The sequence below is a fragment of the Falco rusticolus genome, chromosome 3, assembly GCF_015220075.1.
Source record: "Falco rusticolus isolate bFalRus1 chromosome 3, bFalRus1.pri, whole genome shotgun sequence".
Taxonomy (NCBI): Eukaryota; Metazoa; Chordata; class Aves; order Falconiformes; family Falconidae; genus Falco; species Falco rusticolus.
The window spans coordinates 23,737,526-23,765,107 of NC_051189.1; positions in this window are offsets into that span (position 1 = coordinate 23,737,526).

The window sequence follows — 27,582 nt, forward strand, 5'->3', positions numbered from 1 at the left end:
CGTCAGCTGAGAAATTTTTCTTCCTCAATATTCACCTGGTTGAAAACTACAGACAAAAAACCTGCTCAAACTGATTCCAATACATTGTCTCTGAAAGCCCTTCTCCTCTCCCTCTTCTTCTTTCTCTTCCATGAGTATTCGAGTGATTTTTCTTCAGCCTCCATTCCTGCTTTCATCTTTTTGGTGGAAGTTATCATACTTCATCTCTAAAGTTTGGTGGTATGTGCATATAAAAATGTTTTTCTCTAAGTAGTGGTTCCAACATCAAAAATGAGAAAGTTCTTTCTCATTCACAAAGTAGTAGAATAGCAAGAACAGCATCTTAAAACTGTGGGATAACTTATGTATCATTTAACAGTATCTTAGAAATATGTACCAGAAAAAACAGACAAACAAAAAAGACAAGCATCCAGACTTGACTGTTCTTTGTGGATCTTCTTGTCTGAATCTCTTCAAGTTTGCCGATTCCTTTGTAGCATTATGAAAGTAAATGCTGTTCCTTTGAAAAAAGCAACACTAAAGAGATTTCCAGGATCTCTACTGAGAGTTCAGAAATCCACATCCTTGATTCCAGTAAGAGATCAGCTGATCCTAAAGGATGGTATATTTTTTTCAGCAAAAAATAAGAATCTTGCGGAGATTCATTAGCGTTCAGTACCAGTCACGTTAATTTTGTTGTCAACATAAGAATGTAGTTGCATGCCACCTGTAATTTTTGATCTAAGAATGTTACAGAATAGCTGATTTGTTCCCAGCTAATGTACACACATGTTGAATTAAAGCAAGATAGCTGAAGCTTATTTCTTTCATTTTCTGAATACTGTGAAAATATCAAACAAGTCTTGCATCAAACTAATGAGAATTTATATTCAATTTTTGTTTTGCATTGGTTTTGTTCATAGGAAAAATGTTGACCATTTAGCCTTTGAACATATAATACCAATTCAGACAACAAGGTTTGGGATCAGGGTCCATGTCTACCCATACCTGCAGGACCCTTAGTACTACTTAAATGAAATTTCAAAAATAATCCATTAAAGTCAATAAGCTGAAAGACTAAGACTCTTTATTCCCCCTTAATTATTTGTGTGAAAGAATGATGGTCTAACCTTGGTAAATTTAGTCTCTTACTCAAAGAGTGGCATCTCAATCTAAAGCGAATTATTGCAGTGCCCGGGAATATTTCTTAGTACTTGCTTGTCATTTGGGTGAGGTCAGAGTTTGCTTTGTAATTCACTATTGACCTCCTATTGTCCTGTGAGTCATGCTTGGGCAACAATTTTGGTAAAATCTCAACTTCAAAATTTTTAACCATTTTCATTTTTCCACATTCCTTCCTCAGAAGAAGTCAATCAGAAATCTAATTCATTTCTCTAAGTGAGCTTTTTTGCACTGTCAGATATGGGCTGCCAGCTTACAGCTCGGTTTCAGGACCATCCTTACAATGGTTCAATAAGTTATTAAAGGGCTCACAGGTAATAATCACCCTTCTGCTTCTCTTCATGCTCCATATCCATATATCTAAACAGTCCATTCGTCTTTAGCCTAATCCAAGTTTAAAATTCCCTGAGTCCTTACACACACAGTTAGTCTCCTCCTACTGCTCCTTCCTACACATTCTCCATTTCAATTTTCTGCCTGTACTGTAGCTCCCAAATATTCTCTTAGCTTTCAATGTTTATAGTACTTGATAGCTACTGGTAACTGTGAGTGACACACATTTTTTGGAAGTTATTGAGAATTTTTGCTTATGCTTCATAGTGGCTGGAAATATAAAGAATATTCTTTCCCCCCCCTCACATCCACTCCTCATGGTAGCAATAGCACCAAAGTTCTCTGCTACAGGGTTTTCTAAGAGATTTTTATCTGTATCCCTAAAACTTTTACTGATAGACCATTAGGGAGATATACAACAATCAATAGTATTTTGAAAATTGCTTCTAGTCTTACTGCCAAAGGTTACACAACTTTTACTCCTTGGGGTACTCTGTATATTGAAAATCATATGACATGTATATATTTTCTTTTAATTATTAGATTATATACATTATTTGCTGCATGTCTACTCTTTATACTTTCTGTGTTTTGTATATTTTCATTCAGTCCTCTCTATTATGACTAGTTTGATTTCAGTTCTGTTTGACTTTCTTCTGATTTTCAGCCTTTTTCTTTTTCAGCTTTGATTTTCATGTTCATACTTTTGTGCCAAAGGCTAAAAAACTTTCTTATTTAGAAGATTTTAACAGTAAGTCAAAACAGTTAGAGACAGTTTTTACATTTTTAAGTATTCTGAGGAGGTTTTGTGAAGGGTAAAATTGAAATATGTATCAGATTAAGTTTTTAAAGTACTTCAGCACTTGCAATATCAAATGCCATTGTCTTGCAATTAGACAGAGTTGCTGAAGAGTCTGCAGCAGATTTAAAAATGCAACACAGGCTCCAGAAACATTTAGTGTATGTCTGTACTGCAGATGAACTATTCGTGCCCCAGAAGCTACACAGAGATCCACCAAAGCTCATTTATTCCCCATCCATTAAACCAGTCTTTGTAGAACACTGTGCTGCTATGGTTTGACTGTTTATATTGCATTACCATCTGAAGTGCAGCTGACTCATCTGTATTAGATTGGAACAGATGCTATGGTCAAAGCAACTTGGAAGTACATTCTGCAAAAAATCTTTACTTCTTACAGTATGAGGTGATGTTTTCAAAGAGCTGAGAACTAAATGTCCTTTGACAGGAGCAATTCTCTTTGTGCACACATAATTTTCACACAAAATGAAATTCACAGATGAGCCGTGTTTGATTTCTACAGCGTCTGAATCCCACTCGTGGCCATACATCAATGCTGAACTGTAGTTTTCATGTTTTTAAAACTCCATTTAGGTAATCGGAGGAAGAAATATTCCTACTGGTTGGAGTCCTGAAGACAGAAGTAGCACGTTGTCCTATAGGCAGTAGAGCTAACGAAACCTGATTTCCTGTGTATTTGAGTCCTATTTCCTTTATGTCACTCACATCACCTTGGTACAATTAACTCTGCTTCTCACCAGGTGATCCCTTATGAAATACACACAGAAGAGAAAAGCGTGCACTGGTCTTGACTACATGCATATGAAATGGCTACCTGCAACCAAAGAGAATGTGTAGTGGCTGATTTCACTCTCCTCTGGCCTCAAGAAAGGCACTGTTTCGGCCCTTTCTCCTTTAGTCATTCACCCTTTCAGCAAATCTGTAGTGCCTTATCTTCAAGAATTCTACCCATCTCTCAATGAGCCTAAAATTAGCCAATGTGTTTCAAAATTATCAAGAAGGGACTGACATACAAATCAAGTGGAATAGAGTTCAAATTAATCTCATTTTAGCAGGAAAGCATGCTGAATTTTCCATTCATATTAATGGTCATCAGAAATTCTCCTGAGCACAAACATGGTGTAAAATGTTGTAGCAGATTGCACCCATCAGTTTTCAGTGTATGGAGAATGAATAGTAAGTTTATCCTTAAGTAAGTATTATAACTTTAAAAACAAGCGAACAAACAAACAAACAAACAAAACCTCACAAAAAAAACCCACAAAAAAACCCTGAGTCTATTCCAGTGTGTGCTCAATTTCCCTTCTCTATTTATTGAGCTCCTGAATAAGTTATTCACCCACAGCTCCCAAAGTGCAGTATTTTCTTGCCAACAAAACAATAAAATAATACCAGAACAGTTTGTGGTTTTTTCCCATTCTTTTACCTAAAAGCTCTACCTATGTTTTATTTATATTTTTGCCATCCTAAGCAGCACAAAATCAAGCATTCGTTATACACATTTCACACAGGAAACTGAAGATGCAGCTCCCAGAAGCCTCTGTGTTAACACTTAAAAATTGGAAAAACATAGATACAACAGGGACTGTTGGGAGCTTACTGTTCTGTTCTGTTCTTGTTCTGTTGAGAACTTTTTGTTCAGTTGAGAGAAATATGATGAACATTTGGCCAAAAGTTCTCTGATAGAAAAAAAAAAGAAAAAAAGAAACAAACAAACAAACAAAAAAAAAAAAACAAACGCATGCCACATATTATAACAGAACACTTCCCATTTAGTATCTCCCAGACATCTTTGCCTTTAGCCATTCAAGATTTCCGAGAGCACCAGAGCAAAGCCAGCTCTCCTTGCTTGGGGTAAGAGAGGTTCCTGTTCACAGAAATACAGTAATGTATGACTTGTATCACAAAGAACTAGATGAAATTGGTATGAAATCATAATTTTCCAATCAAACCAAAGTTTAATTAGAACTTTTTTCAGGATTGTATCCATTTTGACTGCATTTGATAATACTGATTTTTTAATTCCTCAGGTGGCTGAGAATATTGAAATATACCAGTTTAACAGGTTTAATTTTAGCACATTTTCATATTATTTCAAACTTTCTGATGTTTTTAATGTTTAACGCTTCTGCCTCATATTTGCATCAACAAGATAAAGCGATTTGGTATTGTCAACGTTAAACAACGTACACTTTCAAAGCAGTGTTATTTTGTAAAATCATATTCCTTAAAAATATTCTTTAAAAACCTGTTGGGTTTTCCTTCTTTCAGCAAGCTGGGGCATTAAATGTAAAAAATTCCCACCAAGCACAAATGTTGAGTTTTGGCTAATTCCAAGTGTGCACACCTGTGATTCTGTTGCAGAGGACAGCGGCAGGCAGGCACAACACCCAGGACTTTACCCTGCCCTTACAGCAAACAACGTAGACTGCACTGAGTCCTCCAGGGAAAAGAAGGGTGCTAGCACAACTCTGAAAATAGCATTGTGAAAGCACCTGGGGTGAGGTGATGAGGGGAAGACAGCTGTATCAAAAAAAGAAGTGGAGATACTGGTTTGGAACCAGGCAGAAACGAAGAAATTCATTTTCACAAGAAAAAAAAGGTGAAAGGCAAGAAACCTGAAGCTGAGCCTAAAAAAGTGCACAGATCAACTTGGCTGGCACAGGGAGAGGATAAAATGTGGAAGGTCGCAACAAATAATTACCAGAAGCAAAAAAAAAAAAAGGGGGGGGTGGGGGGGCAAAGTGCCCTGGAAATGCTGATTACACACAGGGGGTTATAAAAGCTGCGCTACAGGAGAGGTGGTGCTGCAACTGAAATGAAGCTTTTGCAATAGACTTGGAGCTAGAGGTCAAGTAGTAATGTGTCTTTCTCTGCTATCAGCATTTTTCACGAGCACAGTGAGTTAATTTACCGGGAGGCTCATTCAGGCTGCCCTCACCACCACGAGTTCAAATAACCAATATGCCACAGGCGCTTCATTTTACATGCTTTTTGAGACCAACTTGAAAACAGCCAACTGATTTGGCTGCTAATTGTTGACTGCTAATTGTAAATGCTGTAATGATAACCATCAGTCAAGGTCACAGCTTGTCCCTGAGCAAACTGTCAGTGATACACCCGCCATCCTGACAACTGCCCTGGACCCTGACCACAGCATGGGCATCGAAGCACTCACTTCTTTGCAAGCTCAAGCTGGGTAAAGAAGATAAGCAAACTTCCACTAAAATACCATTAGAACATGAATTTATTTAAATATTAAACCTGAATAATTTAATATTAAAACCATTTTTAGCCCTAATTTATCCCATACAACTAGGATGTTAACTGAACTGCCCAAGTTAGAAAATTGCTTTCTCTAAACTCCCTACACAACTAGTGGGGTTCAATTCACTTGTGGTCTTACGGAGGTGCCTATATTTCTCCATTGCATATGAAAGGCAACCAAAGGCTCCTCAGCTGGTGACAGGACAATCTTGTGTCTGCACCTAGGTGACCATAAGCTCTATGTTTCCCTCCAGTTCTAGTTGAGGTTGCTCATCTTTCTACAAGATTAATTCCTATAAACACATGAGCAATCAAAAGAACTTTATTACAAATTTATATGATCAAAATTATTTCAGAATGTGGCATGAAGCATGGGCCATCAGAAGAAATGTCTATTAATAATCTGATGTAGAACAAAGGTATTCCCTTTACAAAAATCCTGTTACTTAAAGTCTAATGTTCCTTCTTTCTTTTTCTGATAAACGCTTCCATAGTCACAAGATTTTCAGGAGACAGATAAAAACATTTCTACATTTGAGCACTCTGTACTTGGTCTTAAGAAATACTTCAAAATGCAGAGTAATTTTATTCATTACTGGTGAAGACCAGGAAGTCTTGGATTCATTCTTCCTGATAAAACTCTTTATCTTTGTAGATACTTATGGACACAATATTAATATTTTTTTAACACTTTTGGACTTGAATCTCTCAAACTGATGAGAAAATGATAGGGATATGACATTCACCATTCAAACGGATGAATATTCACCAAGTCCCAGATTTATCTAGTGAAAAGAATTTTTCCAGGCTTCCTCTAATGACAAAGGGAAAAGACAAGTGAAGGGGAAATTGTAACTGTAACTGCTCAACAGTGATAATTTGTGTCTGAGGAATGATCTGGCACGGAGGGCAAGAAAGTCCAAGTACAAAAAAGAGTTGAACTGCTTGGAAGCACGAATATCAGAGACAGAACAGACTCCTTGCAAGGGAGTAAAGCTGTGAGATAAGAAACAGCATCAGGATCGTCTTGTAGCCATCCTGGAATAGGAGAGCTCAGGGTCCCAAGCTCAGGGCCAAATTTTGGGCAGCAGAGCTGGGCCAGGGGATGGACTTGCAGCTGGGCTGAGGTGCCCCATGCAACCATTCTTGGGACTGGTGTTGGTGCAAGGAATCTGTTTGCAACACATCCTTGCAGACTCCATGCAGAACCATGCATTGTGGTAGGACTTTGCACAATGCATTGTTCATTAAATTTTTCTTTTGTATTTAAGCACAAATGTGTGTTTCATTTGCTTCAAGGAGTACCATAAAAAATCCCCAACATAAACTTCTCCAAAAAGAAGCTTTGTTCAGAGGAGGATTTTCAGCTAGTATTGGTTATAGCTGTTCTCTGGCTGATGAGGTGGTGCACTGCCCACCTTCTCTCGGGAGCTGCGGATTAGTCCTCACCACCCTGATTAGTGAGTTGGGCAGTTAAGCACTCCTTGACTGTACCAGTAGCTCTTACTTAGCTAAGGCAGAGAACGGCACTGTCCGTCTTGAACTCCCATTGACTGGTCAAAGCAGGTAAGAAAAATGGAGACAATAGTTATCCCTTGACAACCCCAGAATGCTACTTCCAGACCATAACCTAAGTGGTAATCGAAGTGAAAAATACATGTTCTTGGAATTTTTCAAAAATTACTGACTCAGGTTGTGTCCAGGATGGAAATTTACTGATGACTAAAGCCAATCATCTCACAGCCTTATAAACAGCAGTCCTAAAGTGAGACCCTTTTGAGCTCTCCTGGAGTGTAGCAGGCTGCAACCATCATCTCCCTCTGAGCAGGACACTGCTCAGAGCTTGCAAACCACCAAGTCTGCAATGTCAGGGGGAAAGTCACAGGAAGACAAGAACAGGGTCTGGGCTGATACCCCTGATCCTCAAGGCTCAACCCTTCACCCTTTGAGAAATGCAAAAATCATCAGATGTGAGTATTTCACTGAACTCGAGGGGAACTTTTAACAGGTATATACCTTTATTATAATATGCATTGCAAGCATGAAGTAGATAGGTTCTTTTGCTGATTTGAACAAATTTTACTGATTTGCTTTGCTGCTAAAATTTTACGGATAATCTTGAATTGTAAACAAACTCTCTTTCTCTTCCCTTCAGATACAAACTGTTGTCCAAGTCTGACTGGTGACTAGTGTCACCTAAACACTATGAGAGTTTAGAAAGCAAAGAGGTCTATTCTGAGCCATGGTTCAATGGTAGAATTCTCCTTGCACTTTATATTTCTCTAGATCTAATTCATTGTCCAAGCCTGAGACTAGGAATAGATTCAGCTGTACCTAAACTCTGTGAGAGTTTAGAAAGCAAGGGGGGTCAACTCTAAACTTCAAGACTCAACAGGAGGATCTGCTTTACACTTTTATGCCTTTGATCTTTATAAACTTCTTCCAACTCTGATGACTCAATTTCAACTTGATTTATCTCTGTGCATTTACTCCATGTAACAATAGAGTGAACCTTGCCATTGTATCTTGTGCAGTCACATTTCCACAAACTCATATCAAAACTATTTCATTCAGACTCTTTGGTGGTGGTTCTTTAAGCAACCTGACCTAAACAACTCCTTTCGTGGCAGCTGGAGAAAACGTCCAGTTTGTTAGCCTGCCAGGCAAGAGTTAACATTTGGGAATCCCCTATCCAAAATTTTGCAGAAGAACTTTGTTGAAGTTTAGCTTTAGTATATAAATAAATGGCCAAATCATGCTTTAGTTATGCACAGGTAGATTGAAAATGACAATAATTTTTTAAAATAAAAGCAAGACTACCCTGAAAGTAGGATAACAGCTTGGGGGTCAGGTATCAAACCTGGATACCGAAGAGATCAGAGGGTCCATGGGTTGGCTATTGGCTGGATGGGCCAGGAGGTCACAGCCAGCTCTTGGAGAGACCACAGGGCCTGGGTATCAATGGAGAGACCCATTTGTTCATGTGTGTCTGCACACAAAGCAAGGCAGGCCAGGGTATCTGGGGACAGCTGCCAGGAAGGTCTGAAAGTATAAGGCTAGCTACTGGAGGGATCCATAATATGACATTAGACCGTGCAGTCATGTAACATGTCTCATGTAATATCATGGTCAAGGTCATGTAACATGTGAGATATTTGTACTCCTCATGTAAAGCTGTTTTAGGTACTTTTTTTTTCCCCATTCAGTTTGTCAAGATGTGTTTCTAACTCTTGAAATGGTTCCAGTTCAGTCAGCTCCAGACTCCTCCTCCATGTTGCACAGCTCCTTTGCATATGGAATACAGAACAAGTAAATTCCCCCTAGCAAAGGACTATACTGATGCTTTCCCATTCCTCCTCGATTCTCATCTACCACACATCTCAAAAATATTCAACCTAGGTCTCCAAACATGTCCATTTTCTACCATCCTTAGTCATAAAGGAAAAGTTCCGTGTGGGCAAAGGCTTTCCAGGGATTCCTAAAGAAAGACATTTTCCAAAGAAATAACTAAAACAACCATGGATCAACATGCACATTTTTATTTAAAGCCAAGTAAAACATGGCAACATGCTAGAAAGGTCATTCAGCACTTGAAGTTTGAACTGCACAAACCCATGGAAGAGGCACTAAAGGAGAAAATTATTTTAACTTGCTTATCCTGTACAATGGTAGCAGCTGTGCTTGGCAACTGGTTTTTGGGGACTGCATTATCATAGCGGTACAGACACAGCACTGCTTACAGCCCCATTTATCTTAATGCCAATATTATTTCTTTCAACAGAAGGAAGAAAAAAAGTCTTATAAAAAGTGGATAAAAGTCTTTTTCATGTGAATCAGTGATAGCTATAACATATACATCTATTATAAAATAGAAATCAAGTAGCAGTGTAAAGCACTTGACAGCATTGTCTTCATACAGTTAAGAAGCAACAGCCTGAGTAATATGCTACTTTCCATCTTGTCATCAGGACAAAAGTAATTCTTGCATCCTGCATGCTACTAACTTTACATTGAAAATGCATTTTTCATTTTATCTGACATGGTCATCTCCCATGGATTTTCAATGTCTGTCCATATCCTTTTCAGAGTAACAACCTGCCACCCTACTGACAGTACTCTCTACTCCCACCAATGTCTAATTAAAATTATCCACTCCGAATACTTCATTTCACCCCTATGTAATTTGAATAAACTACTTCTAAATGAAAAGAAAAGTGTTCACAGAAGAATATAATTAAATCCTTTAATAATAATCCCTTTATTTAAGTCAGTGCAATTTCTTATGAGGACAAGACCTGTAGTTCACAATTTGAAGAGCCTAGGTAATCACTCTGTGCAGGAAAACCACTGTGCCCACACATTTCCAAGATGGAAGCATATGTGCAAAGATTTGTCCTGATCAGTTCTTGTATAGGATATGTGAGTGAACACTGACTACATTTGCATCAGGGATTGATTCACTAAATTGGTTTCTACATCAGCTAAGCCTTAAAATGATGTTTCAGGTCATGGTGTTCTTGAAGATGCTGCATTCAGGTGACCAGCTTTTATTAAAGACAAGAGCTATTAGCAAAAGAGACATAGTTAGATTTTTTAAATCTAACTTTCCATAACCTAAATAACCTCAGGGTGGTTAATCTCTTTTTACCTCCTTACAGTCTTTCTGTATTTTCCTTTGCATGCAGGATTCTTTCCTGGTCCTGCTCCTACACAGATCTGCAACACTGTTTCCCCTGGTAAATAGCTGTCACATTCCACTCTAGAACAGACTTCGCTTTGATGGACACCATGCTATTTCTGTATGAAGTCTGCTAACTGTAGTATGATTCTCTAGGGAGAAATGAGATATGTAGACACAAAACATCAAACAGAATATTTTCTCCTGAAAAGAGTTTTGATAATTTTCTGTGGTGAATGCCTTAACTTCTGGTTGCCAAAATCTTTCTTATGAGACACGTTTATAAATTCCATATGGTCCTTCCAATATTCTCCTTAACACTCCTGAGACTAGTAAATGAACAACACCAAGGCAGAGCTGGGCACTGAAAAGCTATCGTTTATAGTACTGTTGTTACAGTGGTTCCTGGCACATTTTTAACCTTGGTGAATGTGGTGGTGCATCTTACCCGCTCCCTTGGGCCAGTCTAAAATCCTAGGAATCCCCACTAGGTCTTAGCCTCTGTGTGATGAGTGGGGCAGTTAAGCTTCCCCTGACTGAACTTGCAGCTTTTGCACAGCTGAAGTGGGAAACTGCGCTGGCTGTACCAGAAACATTCCTTAAACAAGCAACTTAACCTAAAACATTTGTTCATGACAGTGAATTAGCATTCTTCCCAAAAGATTAACAGGCACAGTTTATGAATTAGCCCATTCAAGGTCCACTTTGAATACACAGTTTGGATGTAGCTACCCTGAACTGGAAGCAAAGAGAGTTTAACAGTGAGGAGGTGCCCAGCTTCTACCAGCTGGTCTCAGAATTGGAGCCAATGCCCTGGCTTTGCATATCTCCCAGCATTAATGTCACCTTAGCATCAAGTGATCATTTTAGTCCATAGACACGCACAATGTAACAATGAAAAATGATCATAAGTCAATTGTCTTATCCACAGAAACAATAAAACAATATTCGGCTATGGATGCCTCTAATCATCCCAGACAAGTATCATTCACACATGCAGTAGATTAGATTTTAGTTGACAAACCTATCATACATGGAGGTGCCTTCCAGTATGCCTAAGACATCAGGTAGATCGGTCATCGCCAAACCCCTTGAAATCCAGGTGGAGTACAGGTGCCATCCTGTCCCAGGACTAGGTACAAATATTTGTAAGCAATTTTTTATGCCTCAGTTCCACACAACTAAGGTAAAATGAGGCTTTCTGTAATAAAGTAGGAAGAGAAAGGTCTTTCAAGAGATCTAGAAGAATGCCTGAGCAGGTGAGTTTGAGGATGAGACTCAGCTCCAAATTAAGACATTCACATTTAGGTTTCTACATGGAGTTGTAGGAGTCGAAATCCCATTATTGTCAGTAAAGAGCTGCGTTCAGTTCATATGCCCAAACATATGTGCCTATTGTCATGTGAAACAGCTCAAAATTTTCAAGATATCCAGCAGGACTGACACAGATGGCACAGAACCTGTGGTAGCTGCCTTGTTTTTCGGGATAAGTAACTGGGAGCCAAGAAGAATATCTAAGCAAGTTGACATCTATGCTCTATCAACTGTATCAAAATCCACATATTTTCCCATATGATCATAAAAGAGATAAACACTTGAATAAAGAGTAACTTGACTGTGTACTTTCATATTCCATATATTCTTCAAACATAAATGCAGGACATTTTTCCCCTCATCAGATTACAGAACAAATAAGAGAATAGGCAAGACCCCTAGATGGCTGATTGATACTACTCAGACCATAGAAATTTATTATATAATGCATGGAAAAATGTGTTATGTCGTTGATCTTCAGTGTGCTACTGAGCAAACTGCAGGTCACAGAGCCCAAAATGGAGGTAAAATTATGCTTTATAGTTCCAACAAGGGTTTTTTTTCCCTTTTCTTCCAGCTCCAGATTTCAGATCAAGAATATGATAACTTGTATCAAAGACACTGAACAATGAGCAGAAAGAATTTGGAAAGACTTTCCTTACTATTTTCTTAAATTTTTAATGTTCAAACTAGTGTCAGTAATGATGGGAGAAAAGTGTGTGTATGAGAAAAAGCTACAAAGGCTGATACTTACTGTTGAAAAAATAAATGTGGCAAAAAAGATGAAAGCCTCATTTTTGCAAAAGAAAAAAAAAATTAACAGCCATTCTCTTCTAATTATTCTCCAGTAATAAATGAATAGAATAATGAAATTTGTTAGCATAATTTCCTATTCATCAGGAATACTAAGTAGGAGGGATCACTTACTAGTTGCATATCATTGACATTAATGCCACTTTTGTGTTTTACTTTATACAATAAAAAGTTAAACAAAAAAAAAAGATTTAAGATATCATTGACAATACATTAATAGATTTCTCATCATGCTTTAAAGTCAGAAAGGCACATAACAAAAAGACTGAATTGCAGCATTTTTGACAATCAGCTCCTTTTCAAGACAAAAGTAACTGCTGTCAACACTCATTCCACAAAGGAGAGTTCTGACTGACCCAAGCCAATGGTCATTTTACTTTCAATTCACCATATGCTACCCAGTCTTTTGGAACAGTGATTTAATTTACATCACTATGGATGGACAAGCATGTCCAGGTTTAACCTTGAGCTACCCTGAATTGCTTCTGATACCCTGAGTATCTCTATTGACCTTAGTGGAATTGCAATGATAAAAATAAATTAATAAGTTGCTGTTAGAGTGGACTGTTCCTCAAGGGAAGGCAACGGTGACAATGAGACAGGCAGGGCATCATCTCCTCTGACACAAGGACTCTACAGCACTCAAAGAAGAAGAGCAGAGCAAGCCAGTGACAGAAACCAGGGCCAACTGGCAGCCCAGTGACAGCCAAACATCTCTGTAGCTCCCAGCTTACCTCCCAGCAGGATGTTGTTCAAGCTACACTTTGAGCACAGACAGCCAGACTCCTCAGAGGTGAGTGTTGCAGAGCTTGTAGGTGCACTCAGGTCCCTTACATAATTTCCTAGAATAGGTGTCATAAGAGAAAAAATTCAGCATGTAACAATAGTCAGAAAACATGTTGTAGTTTATTATTGAAAACTGACTGAAAAACTGTATCTTTGAAGTAATTCATCTGATGTTTCCATGGACTGATCCAATGTGACTGCTCCCTAGATTGCTTCAACGAAACCCTGAGATAATCATTAATAATTAAAAGCGACATACAGCGAGCACTTCAGGAAATCGCTTTTCTCCCTCTCAGCCCTGCCTCCCCAAGGACGGGCAACCATCTCCTACTTAAGTGGACTGAATATTGATCACACTTTTTGGAGTACTCTGCAAGTCAGACTGCTCAATGAGTACTCCACATATGTGGAAGCAGCTGTAACGAGCTGGCTAGATGTTCCTTCACTGATGAAGTCAAGGAAGTTTAGAGCTTGTAACCTGGAACTGCAAAGCACTTTGCAGCTGTATTCACTCCAGGACAATTTTACATAATGAATAATTTTGTAGGATGTTATTTTACATCACAATTACACTGAAAGGAAAGTGGTCCTCTAATATCTTTGATTGAATGTAATTGTTTGAGAAAGATTTGTAGAAGCTACAATACAGCTGTAATAGCGGGAATGTTTTGCACCCCTGACAAATAAAGCACTCAAAAGTTTGAAATAAACTATTTCTGTGGCTCAAATACAAATTATGAAAATGCCAAGTTACATTCCTGGGTTCTTGCCAGATTAATTTACAGAAAATGCAAAGAAAGGAAATTATTCAGATCAGAGTCTCCTGACAGAGACTCAAAGTGAAAGAGCCCTAACAAGTATGGCAGGGTAAATGGACAGTAGGAAAGCTGGAAAAATTCTGTAGCGGAATCCAATTTATTCTCATAGACACAACAAATTTAGGCTGAAGAGTTCTGCTAATGGAGAATAGTTACTTAAAAAGTGAAAAGCACTTCATTCCCGTGGTGTGGACGGGGGGGGGGACAGACCACAATAAAAACTTCCTTCAGAAATGAAAAGGGCTAAGCAAGTACAAGAGAAAATAGATCAGACTAGAGTTACTTAAGAACACAGAGGATGTTGCAAGACTCTTTGGAAGTTGGCTCTTTCCAAAATTATCTGTTGTAGAGTCAAAATTTCCTTCTAAATTATTTAAGAAATGAAAGTGAGCTCTCACCCTGCTGTGAAAACAAAAACTATCGCTGATAGAAAAACAAAGGACTCTTATCTGTAATGTTTCATTTTCACGAGAAAATAGGCCTAAAAGCCAGAATGATTGGCTTTGAAAATTCTTTTCCATTTAACTATCATATATTCCACTTTATATAAGCAGACAGAAAAGAGAAGCAATTCCAGACCTAGTTCAAGAGAATTTATCTTTGACATTATGATCACAATGTTTATCATTCAGCTAAGCCCCCAACTTTTAAAGTGGGGGTTGTACTGCAACCACTGAGATAGAAAAATTGAACATGAAAACAGCTATCATTGCGAAGTGCTGTGAAGTATTCCAATGGAAACTGGTGATTATTTGATAGAACTGTATGCCTACAGTAATGCACTCTGTCCATGTCTGTAGAACTCAGCTTTTCCAGTTTCTGTACTGCTGCCCAGCCCGCAGAAATGCACACTCCAGTAATCTGCAGCATATAGGTAGCCCTAAGGACACAACAAAAATATTAAATAGAAAACACATAAACTTAAATTTGTGCCATTTGCCTGACGTAACACCTTAGAACAAAACTATTCTAAAACTTTCTTCTAACATTCACTTTTTAAATATTTTTAAATAAAGTAGAAAGCTGTAAAAAACAGATTTAATTGAGTGAAAATTTCCAATCCAAATTTTATTACAAATGTATCGTGTGTTTTTAAGGCGAAGTATTTTGCCGAGGTTTATTCACTGAACTCTGTATAAAGATATGCAACCCTTGGATGAATCTCGTATGTCTATTCCTCAAGAAAAAAAGCATGTTAGGCTGATTTTATGGAAATGTAGTCTAGACTACTTGAAAGTTGCATGTTTATCTAGGGCACAGAGGCATTTCTAACACTCACATATCTCATAGTAGGGGCCAATGGAGAAACAAACACAGGTATAAGCAAATTAGTTATATGATTAAGTAGAAGGACGACTGAGGTAACAAATTTACTTTTTTTTTTTTTTTTGTTATGCCAGAAGTGTTTTTCAGCTGCCACTGCTGGAGTCAAAGGAAGTCAGGAAGCACAGGATGGCAGCTATTTTGGGATGGATGTTCACCATCAGTAGGAAAAGGCATTATCCCTGTTCTTATAGTAGTATCAGCAACAAGCTTATCTCCCTAAAGCCATTTTCTACCCCTTATCCAAACACCCTAAAGTTTAACTACCTGTGATTGGACTGACAGGGCAGGGTCAGCTTGCTCCTTTGTGCTGTAGCATTACAAAATTCAGGTTTACTTGTGTTATTAGAAGGCTTGACCTGGTTCTGGAGGAAAACAGTGAAAGACACCATCCATGTCAATTCAGCATCAGTGTGCTTGAAAATAATGTCACCTGAGATGTCTCTAATTCAAGAAAACATAGACATAGTGCCTTAGCTTCAGACATTCAGCACGTGCATTAAATTAAATGCAAATATAACTGTGGCATTCATTAGGAACTGAAGCTTAGCTCAAGAGCATTTCTATTTTAAAGTCCTTGCTACAAGACTAAACTTGAACACCTAAAAAAAATAATGGAGTGCTAAAAATATTCACCAGCTTCCTTTATGATTTTAAACAGCAAGACAGTTTCAGAAAAACCCTGCACATTACCAGCATCTTTGAAAGTCAGTCTGTGTATTTAAAATATGCATGAAGGTGCTTACTCTTAGTATTCTGTGTACCTAACTGCTGGGGTTAGTGCTCCTGTGCAGGAGAGAGCAATGAGGCAATCCCACATGTGCTCACACCAGGCACCAGGGCAGTGGGGGTGGGGGGTGTTTCTTTGGGAGCCCAAGCCCATTTATCACCTTATGCACTACATCTTATCCACAGCTGCCCTGGTTTCAGTTGGGATAGAGTTAATTTTCTTCCTAGTAGCTGGTACAATGCTGTGGCTGTGCTTCGGGACTTGGTATGAGAATGATGTTGCTAACACACTGATGTGTAAGTTGTCGCTAAATAGTGCTTACTCTAAATCAAGGAATTTTCAGTTTTTCATGCTCTGCTAGTGAGGGGGTACACAAGAAGTCGGGAGTGAGCAGAGCCAGGACAGCTGACCCGAACTAGCCACAGGTATATTCCATACCACAGAACATCACGTTCAGTGTATAAACCCAGGGGAAGATGGCCAGGAGGTGTTGATAGCTGCTGGGGGGCTGGCTGGGCATCAGTCAGAGGGTGGTCAGCAATTACATTGTGTATCACTTGTCTTTCTTGAGTTTTATTTCTCTCTCACTTTTTGTTGTCTGCCTTTTTGTTACAGTTATATTTGTATTATTTATTATATATTTTTTAATTTCAGTTATTAAACAGTTCTTACATCAACCCACAGGTTGACCTGGGTAGAGGGGGTGGGTGTGAGAGCCACTGCATGGCATTTAGTTGGCAGGTGGGGTTAAACCACACCATCACCTTTGCTAATTCTTGTACTGCTTCACTTCTTCCTGATGATCTTCCACAAACCTTGTATTCTAGTACCACATCACCCAGTCTCACAGCCTTTTTGCTCCAGGTGCTCAAATCAGAGCCTCAGTACCTGGTTACTCCCTTACAGTCACTGCTGTCATCCTCAACCTATAGCCCTATTAACCACTGGTCTTTTTTACTACCTAGGTTTTGGGCTATTAATCCATAAAGCCAGACAGAGGACAGCAGATACAGCTACACTTATGATAAACCTAATCTATCTGTGCCTACAGACAATATGTTTGTTAGCCTAGAAAATTTACATGGAAAATTTGTATCACACACAGAAGTCTTCTCCAAAAAGAATTTCTGTCAGATGTACAAAGCATTAGTCACTCTTCTCATGGCAAACTCAATGTAAAAAATGTTACTTCAAGTTTTTCAGTCTCTAAAATAAAGCCATGGTAATAACAAAATTCTTTAGTGATGACTAATATTCTAGTTGACTTAGAAACTCAAAGCATGTATTGGGAGCTTTTTCTTCATGGTTCACTGGTAACACTAATAGAGAAAAAACAATATGAGTACCTTGCAGAACGGACAAATCCTTATGACTAATAAAGTGCTTACAAACACCTCTCGTCTCCCAACCTCCAGCCCCTATACACCCAAAACAGAGATATAGAAAATTAGGGCTCAAAGAAAAGTCAAGAAATTACTCAAGATGCAGACAGGAACAGACTAATTTTCAAGACAAATGTTTCTTTTGTCCCTGTTGATCATGAAAAACATTTAACCATCATCATTTCAATACCTGTGTTTTATGTACTAGAATATTATAGTTTCACTCCTTCACATGTTTTCCCTTGCCTAGACTAAACTATGGCAGTTGCCTCAATACTTCTTCACAGGTCATGTTTTTGCTAGTGATTTTTTTTTCTGTCTTTCAGACTGTCAAAGTTCTTAGAAGTTAAAGCATGGTACACAGAAACTGGACAAAGCATTTCAGGTGATATTTTACCAGTTCTACTACCTCTCACATATCAGCTTTCCTATCATTGCTTACCAGAAGAAGATAAACTATTTTTTGCAAGAGCATAGCACTGCTTTCTGCCTCATATTTATTTAGCATTTCAATGCAGCCCCTCACAGCTGCTATCTCGCCAGTCATTTCTCCTTGCTAAACCTAAAGCATAAATACAGAGTTAATTCCACCCTTCCTCAGAGCCAATCTACACTACACAGCTTGTTTGTGGCATTACAAACCACTCACTCTCTTCTTCATATACACATATCCAGAGCTGTAAGTAAACTTATGGTTTCACAGTCTAGGCATTTTCCTCCATCATGGAATACTGGACACTACTGTGGGCTTTGGACACTGAATTAGGTAGGCTGTAGGTGTTATCAAGTATGACAAGTCTCACAATCTTTTATCCCTAGTGTTTAATCTTCTTCAGGGCCAGTAAGCACATAGCTTGGAACAAATTAAAAAATTAAGTATGATGGGACAGGATATCAAAATATGTATGCCTTTTCTCCAACAGTCTGTCTACTTACAATTTTATGGACCCAACAAGTCCCACAATCATTATCTTCTATTTAGATTTTATTACACATATATATTCTTATAGTATGCAGAAGACTAGTTGTGTGGACAGGAATCCCAGCAAACACTAAAATAAAAGACAAAGCAAGGGAAACAAATCCATCCTCGTCTCCCAAGTGAATGAGTGAAAGAAAAAGCAACTGAAAAAACAGAAGCAGAATGGAAATACCTGGAGCTAAGTAAGGTATAACTGAAATCTCCCTGAGATGTCTAATTCACAGGACATTCTACATAGGCACTTCATATTTGGGCTGATCTCTGAATTGCCCTTTGAGAAACCTGTACATCTCCCAGTAGCTCCTTGGGGAAGCTAAGGAGGAGCAGGAGTTCAGCAATGTGAATACTCAATGAGAAAAGAGCAGGCAGAGTGATAAGTTGGTGTCAGTAACACAGGTGTCTATCCACTGTCAATCCTCTTTTAAATATCACTGGCTGCTTATCTAAGCTCTGAGCACAATCTTAACAGACTCAACTGAAATAAATAGGATCCTTCTGAATATTTAAGCCATGTAACATCAGACCCAAATGGGACACTGGAATTTCTCCATAGTGTATGCAGAATACAGATGCCATTGGCCAAAAATTCACAACGTATGTACATTTCAGTGCACATCTTTATGTACACTGAACATTTCTGCATAGATAAATAATGAGCAGAAAAAGATCAAGTCCATGTTGTGCACTCTTCAGCCAATTCGAATCTTTACAAATCTGATTCTATATCTGTGAACAAGCTTTACTGTTTTAAATGTAGCTGTCTTTCACATTGCTAAGGTGCTCTGTAACTTCAGAAATTCCCTGAAGGCAATCTCCAAATAATGTGAGATTGATTGATCACAATTTTTTCCATCTGAGAAACAAATTCTACCTTGCGCAACTTCAGTATCAGTTGGGGTGAAATTTACATTTACGGTTATGGAATGATAGGCTTCCCTGCCCCCAAATAAAAAAAGGCAGAGAAAGTTATTGGCACTCACTAAAGTTATTATGAACTCTACAGAAAAAGAAAAAGGGTGGGTTAAACTGTGTGCATGTGTGTAATAGGCAAGGCAGAACTGGCTTGTGATACACAGTAAGCCATGCAACTATCTACCTTTTTTTTCCCCGAGTCTTTTAGATACTTAATGTTACTTTAATAAAGATCTTTCTCTTTAATCCCATTGGGTATCATTTCACGATGGTGCACACAGAAGAATAAATCCATTACTTAAGTTCTAATGTCATCCATTTGGCCTGTAATTATTATAAATGGCATTCATATAAAATTGCAGACAGGTAAAAATTTTCTGAAACATTAAGGGAATAAATGATGGAACGAAGGGGGAGTGAGGGGGAGATATCAACTGTATTCAATCAAACCATTGTGAAATTGCTATACTTTGAAATGCATGAGAACTTAAAAAAGAGGCACAGAGCCTTAAGTAAAAGTATAGATCAACATTTCTTTTTTTCTTCTGTTCCTAAGTACAGGAATACTCTTTTTTCTGAACTGATGAAGAAGGTGCATGTAAAATCAGTACTATCCTGAAAGAACTACAGAGCACATCCATTTCTACAGGTATTTTATCAGTAAACATAGCTGCATTGAAAAACATCTTTTGAGATGACTGCCCAGGCGATTTTATGCAGAATGCCACTGTCTAGACTGCTTCATGCCAAAGAAGACATTTACAGTCCCAAGTGATGAATGCTTGCTTCACAAACTATGCAACAATACATTAGGCATGATCCCCTTCAGGCTGCTGCTTTAGAGACTGGGTCTGAGATTATTTATATTATGCTGTTGGTAACAGGCTTATGGAAAGGAACTGAGAAGACAGGGAGTCTATTTCATAGCTTAACATCAGACCAGGCCTAGTCTTTGCTGTTAGGGTGAAAGTTACCCACAAAAAAAACAACAAGAAAGAGATTAAAGTGCTGAGCTTTCCTGGCCCATATGTACTGAGTCTTGGCTAAGCACAAGAAAGGCATGATTCAGTGCTGAGTTTCCACATTCTAGAAACACAGCATCAAAAAGAAATGGTGGTTGTAATGAAAAAAGCCTCACGAAGACAAAGCAGAGGATAGCTTCCTTTCCTCACCAAAAAAAGTCATTAGACTTGGTCCAGCCTTACTGAACTCGGTTTCCATTTAGTGCAGTGGGGTTTGCATGAGGTCTTGTGTGAGCAGGTACACTGGACATGTCGTTGAGTTTGTCTGCTTTCCCTTCTGCCACATGACATCTGGGTTCTTTCACTTTCATAGATTAGCATCCCAGCTGTGCTGAGGTGTGTGTGCAGAGGGAGCCCAGAGACCATGTTCTGATGATCTCCATGCCCGTGCAGAGCTGAGCCTGTTCCAGCTGGAGCTCATTGCTTTGACTGCATCCATGGATCTCGATGTAGAGCACTGTGCAAAGTCCACAAATGATAAATGAAAGAAACCCAGACAAATAGGAACATACAAAACATAAGGAACAAAAGACCATAATAATTGTATAGAACAATGGGGACTTCAGTAAAACAGGAATAAAAGACCCATCCACAAATGATCCAGCTCATCTCTCTGCTCTGAGACAGAAGCAGCTGCACATCTGTAATGCTGGGCAGTCACTTGTCTGATCTAGTCTTCAACTTCGTCAATACAGAAATTGCACAGCTACCTCAGATCTTAGTGCTCCACCAAACTGACTGTTAGGGAGCTTTTCCTAATGTCTCATCTGAGTCCTCATTGCTACAGAGCCATCATTCCTCCTTATTTTTCCACAGTCAACAAGAAGACATGGAAAATAAGAGCATTCTCATCTTCTTTGCCTGTTTCCATGTTTTTGCCCAACCCTTCTCAATCTTCTCAAGCTAAAAAATTAATTTCTTTCTCATTCTGAATACTTTCTATTTGATCACTTTCCTTAGTTATGCTTCATAGATTCACAGATGCAGGAGGCCCAGAAATGTTTAAGAATTTCACCTAATGCCTTACTAATGTTGAGTGGAGAAGCAGTTGAATTGCCATCTCTTATAGGCCCTACTTCTATTTGTAAATCCTTGCTTCATGTTTGGGTGTTTTGGCAATAACTTGAAATAGTCATCTTCTTGTGGTGCACTGTAGACAAGCAGTCCATCAGATATCATCCCACAGCTGATTTCTACATTAGTGCAGAACCTTATTCTTGTCCTCCACAAGCATATACCTAGAATAGTTTCTTCCTGCTATGCTTAAAAAGTGAATTTCAGAGGAAACTCAGAAATATTTTGAACATGCAGTTTCTATTAGAGCTTCATGTTACCAAGTTGAACTGGAACTTTAGAGATGCACAGTCTTCTGCAGGTTTTTTTCACCCAAAGATTAATTTTACCTGGTGGGTTCTTTCCTCAGCTCCTCTAATTTCCTGCTATCTCAGGTATATTTTCATAAATTTTATCAGCATTTCTATGCATTTCTGTCAGTGTGTTTGCTAGAGATACTATATTTTAAACAATTTACAATCTCCATAAATGCCCTAATGTATATGTAATTTCATCAATACATCTGTGTTTCTACTGTTATTAGTCATCTTGATCTCTGAAACTGGCATAAGAAATTGGTTTTTTTACTGAAATAACTGTTACCAGATTATCAGTGTGATAGCTTAGCTACACCAGCATCAGTGTAGAAAGAAACAGATCATGGTATAGACAGTGCTTAAGGACATACTTGTTCTGATCGTAAGTGATACCAGTTAAGATTTTTCTGCCTCAGCTGCTTGCTACTGCTTCTCTGTCACAATCCAACATTCCTGTCTCCTGAAATGCATAGTATGTCTGTGTGTGCAGCTGCACCTCAGTTGTCTCAAAATACTGCACTGAGAAAAGACATATAAACTTACCAGAAGAACACCACTTTATATGACTCCTCCATCCTCATCAACATCTGCCACTGCTCAACCTTGAGGTACATTAATTCTGGATAGCAGAATATTGTGCAGTGATTCGACAGCAAGCAATGAATGACTTGCTTCAAAATCAGAGGTTAATCAGCTGTTCTCAGAGTGATTCTGTGTCCAGGTTAATAAACCTGCTGAGACGCCAAACAGGAGATTCAAGAGAAGCCCTGATGGCAGACAGCGATGAGCAATGCTTTCTGGTGGGGAAGCAACAAGAAGCTGGAGGCAATTATTTCGTAATCTGGATCCACTCCAGAAAGAGCAGTTCATCTGATCCAATTTTCTTCACCTTTCTAAACCACTTTAAAACATTTTAGTGTATTTAGGAATAAAAGCTCTCTATCGTTTTCACGGGACTTTATAATTTCCTTCTCATCTCCCTTGAGTTATATTCTACCTATTAAATAAAAAACAACAAAAATAAAAATGGCAAAAGCCTAATGATCTTGATCCATTTCAGGAGGTGGAAAAAAATATTTAGCGGTATTTGTTCAGGGAAATCGTTCTAGATCTGGCTGTTATAAGGCACAATTAAAATGTAAATGTTCCTTTACAGCAAAATTACTACTTCATTTATGAATACATAAAATGGACTTTAAAACTACAGGATTTTATACCTATTCATAAGATTTTAGTGCTGTTCTTATAAAAACAAGCACAAAAGGCTTGTTCTTTCAATGTGCTTTTTTTTTCCTTTCCCTTTCTCCATTAATCCCAGTAAATTTCAAGGTCACACTGAGAGCTAGTGCACAGCAATGTGCACTAATATAGTTAATGCATAGGAATGTGTACTAATAGATCCATTCCTAATTATTTGTAAAGCAGCTAAGCAATTTTTGCTTCAAATGATTTTTTCAAACAGTTGGACAGCATATCATTAATAAATTTACTCATTTTACTTGCAAGATTCTTTGTCTTTAAAATAGATGTTATATTAGTGAAATCTATCCCCATATGATTTAAAACTAACTTAATTTTTTTCAGTTAACAGTATTCACTAGGGAATTAATTGGAGGAGTAATGAATTGTACCCCTGTCACTTTAAAAGGTAAGAAATCAAAATACTTTTAAAATTATATGGATTTATAATGGACTAACTAGTATATCTCAGAAAATATATATTTTGTCAGTGGGGAATCATTTTCAGGTATGATTTTCCTATATAAATTTCTCATTAGAAGGTTGTAGGCCCAGTGATCTATGATCTAGAATAAAATATTAAAAAATATAATTAAAGAATTAGGAATTTTCATAGGAAATTAAAGACATATCTGCACAGCAGAATGAAATGCCATCTGGAATTACCAGCTCAAATTCTAGAAGCAGCATATCTGGATTCTCACCTATTTTTCCTAAACTAATTGCCTTGCATCTCAGCCAAGATTATTAACTTGGACATAGGATTAGTCTGAGAGTGGCTGTTTAGCTTCTGATTTTGAAGCAAGTCATTTGAGGATAGCTGGGAAATCTCTGCAATATATTCCATAATTAGGTATAAGTATGCCTGAGGAATTAAAAGTGACAAATAATGATGACAGAGCAGTCACACAGAGTGATCTGAATCTCCTCATAGGGCAACTTGTTAAGTTGCTTTAATGCAACAAAGTTCAAGATTATACAAGGACTGACTAAAAAGCAGATATTAAAAAGGTTACTAACTTTGAGATGATGCATTGCAGTGAAGAAGTAAACTAAAATATGATTAAAATAGTTGATGAAAATAGTATTACAGTTCTGTTCACCATAGACTGGCAGGACTAGGGCAGGTTAGAGAAGTGGTTCACTTCTCCATTTTTGGTTCCTGGAAACTGATGACAAGATCCTTTCCACAAGCCTTTCTTCAGCTAGTAACATGCTATTGGTCTCAGTAAAACAGTAAAAGAAAACATTTCTGTGGTAGGTGACCTATAAGGGATCAAACTAATTGAATTAATCATGTCTTGTGCCTTTAAAAATCCATTAATTCATGAGAAAATCTGAATAAATTGTCTAGGAAACTTAATAGTTATATTACAATGCATTTCTAATTTATTCAGACTAATTCCAGCGCCATGGGAAAATAACTAGAATAAACTCATGAGGAAGCCTGTGGTTCAGGCATGCTCCCCAGTACGCTGTTGAATGCCAGACAACACTTCTGGTTAGTCGTGACATCCACGCCCACTGCTGTGGTACTCAGTACCACCTACACAACCTCTGCAAGGCATTTGGAGAATAGGCTAGGGAGCTACAGCTTTTACTGTGTGCATCCCCTTGGCTCACATAATATTTCAAACATCAGGGAAAATGTTTCCTATAACTGTTATCAGTTCTTAAGTGAGTTTAGAAGCTCATCTTTTGGGAGACTAATGTGCTGCCAGATATCCTCCTATCAGAGAATGTCTTTCTCCCAAGGACATATTATGGGCAAAGAGAGAAGTTTTCCTTTGGGGAGTTGGATGATTGTCATGCCAGATGTGCTTTGCTCCTGCTAGCCTGCCAGAAGGCTATGGAAAAAAGGATGCTTCTCCAGAGCATGGGTTGCATAAGAAGATGTGGAAAAAGTGAAGCAAGAAGGGAGATGCTGAAGCCACTGCTGAGAGGGAAGGAAAGGGCATTTTCGTTCAGGACACCTGACCAACAGAGCTTACAACTGCAAAGCAGTGCTGTTGGCTTGACAGTGATGATCAGCCAAGTAATCTGTCTCCCACACCTTTCCCCATGGGATGGGGATGTCTGTCTGTTACCACATCCTCACTCCTGACTGCGCAGGACTGAACAGAAGTTGGGACCATGTTAGGTGCTGTCAAAGCTGGGGGATAAGGGGCTGGAGGAACCACAAAATTAAATGTAGGAAAGGAAAAGAACCACTGATTTATCAGGCAAGTTTACAGTGCGCAGGCTATTCAGCACTGAGCTTTTGGGGAACACAAAGTGCATGCTAACTGCCACCACCTACACTAATTTTGTGTATATATATACACCAGGTACATATATATAAATTTATAGAGAGAAATTAGGTTAGCTAACCAATCATTAGCCTGGGCCTTGCATTACTCACATATTGTGGCAAAAGGTTGGCCTGAACATGCAGAACAACTTGCAATGTATTCATGAGGTTTAAAAAAAATCTTGGTAATACAAAATACTGACTTTTTCACTGTAGGCATAAAGCTACTAAGTGCAGTTAGAATCTGTTTGTTACCATAGAGCTCACAGAGTAATACTGTAAAAGACACAGCAAAGTTTAACATGTAATGTGGGAACACTATATATCTATAGGAGTTACCTTTTTTTCTTGGAGTTACGTGGATGACCCAGAGAAAGAAATAGAGAAATTGATTACACATCAGCATCCTACAGAAAACAAAGACCAAGAATTGTGTCTTTAAGTGAATAAAATTGACCACTATATATTAATTACAATCTTCCACTCAAATTATTTTCTTTTTGTAAGAAATCTCTAGGGTAGCTATGGATCTTCTGTTGATCAAAACACATTGACTTCTCCAAAATCAATACTCCACACAAGAAGAATATTTATCTAGACAGAATCTGGGAGAGATTAAGATAGCAAAGCCTTACAATAAATTATTTAATATCAATATTTTAATAGTTTCCACATTTTCATGCAAAATTAATTGAAACTAAAATTTTAATTTAGCAGATAGAAGTGAAATAAATACATAATTTCCATCATTTTAGCATTGATTTCTATATAGGAGTTGCATGCACTGAAATATGCTTTTTCAGGCTCTTACTAAGACTGCATTAATACACAGCTTTTTCTTCTTAATCCTAATATAAAATCTAATGGAGGAGATACCAGTTTACAAGGCTGACATTGTAAGTCTAATAAAATATCATACAAGACCTGTCATCTGAGCATATTTTCCTAGTTATTGTAACACTTGCCATAAATCCAGATTCTTTTCATACATAATCACAGAACGGTCAGGGTTGGAAGGAACATCTGGAGATCATCCAGTCCAATGCCTCTGCTAAAGCAGGTTCACTTTGAGCAGGTTGCACAGTCATGTCCAGGCAGGTTTTGAATGTCTCCAGAGGAGATTCCATAGCCCCTTTGGGCAGCCTGTCCCAGTGCCCTGTCACCCTCAAAGTAAAGTTCTTCCTCATTTTTAGATGGAACTGCCTGTGCTGCAGTTTGTGCCCGTTGCCCCTTGTCCTGTCACTGGGCACCACTGAAAAGAGCCCGGCCCCATCCTCTTGACACCCTTAGGAGATCTGTATGCATTGACAAGATCCTCTCTCAGTCCCTTTCACTTGATGAAAAAGCAAGACATTGACATACTGGGAGTAAAGAAAGTTTTGTAGTCAAGTTACTTTTGAAAAGCCATCCAAAAAGGCATATCAAATAGGGCTTGACCATTCTGTGGTCCAGTACAGGACCCTGGTTATGCCAACACAGCCTTTTTTGAGTCCACCATGGAGCACACAGTTTGGAGCTGATTTAACTTTCAAAAATAAAACAGAGCCATTCTTACTCTTTTCCTGTCAGATGACTGTGATTTAAAAATCTGTTTCCCACTGCAGTGCCCCATAGTATGGTACTAGAGATAGTTATAAGGAAGGAATGAGAAGGAGCAGTAGTTCTGGAGGCCAGTATCACTAGCCAGTATTGCAATATATAAAATAACTGTAGAACACTTAAAAAAAACTCCTCTAAGGAAATAAAACTATACTTCAGCTCTTTGCTATGATCTACATACTGTCTGGTCCTGAATAGCGACATGCTTCCAAGTTTTTACCACTGGTCTGTACTTTTCATGTGTACTTTTCATTTTTCTACTATGCCTGGCAAGACAGAGCCTTGACTTCATCAACCTTCCATGGTCTCCCTCCTCTTCACACTAGGCCAGCACAGGCATTCAGAAGGCATGCAAGCAAACCAGATCAAGCACTGGCCTGTTTGAAAAATAGCCAATTATAACATTGTATTAGTATTAAATATGTTGTAAGAGAGTGAAAATAAAGAGTTGGGGGCATACAGGAGGTAAAAATAGACATCTATTTGCAGCGAATATGCTGATTTATGTGCATGTCAAATACAGCCTCAGAAACTAATTACAGGCAATAATTTTTTCTTCCATCTCTGTAAAGAAAACTTATCTTTTTCACTCTGTATTAGTACAGCTTTACACCTCACGGGGTGCTTTACAACACTAGCTGAATATAGCATGTTTTTCATTTGTCTTTGCCAGCTTTTTTTCATATTTTGGAGGGGGGTGAAAACTATAATGAACAGGAGAAGGATGGCTGTGAAACATACTG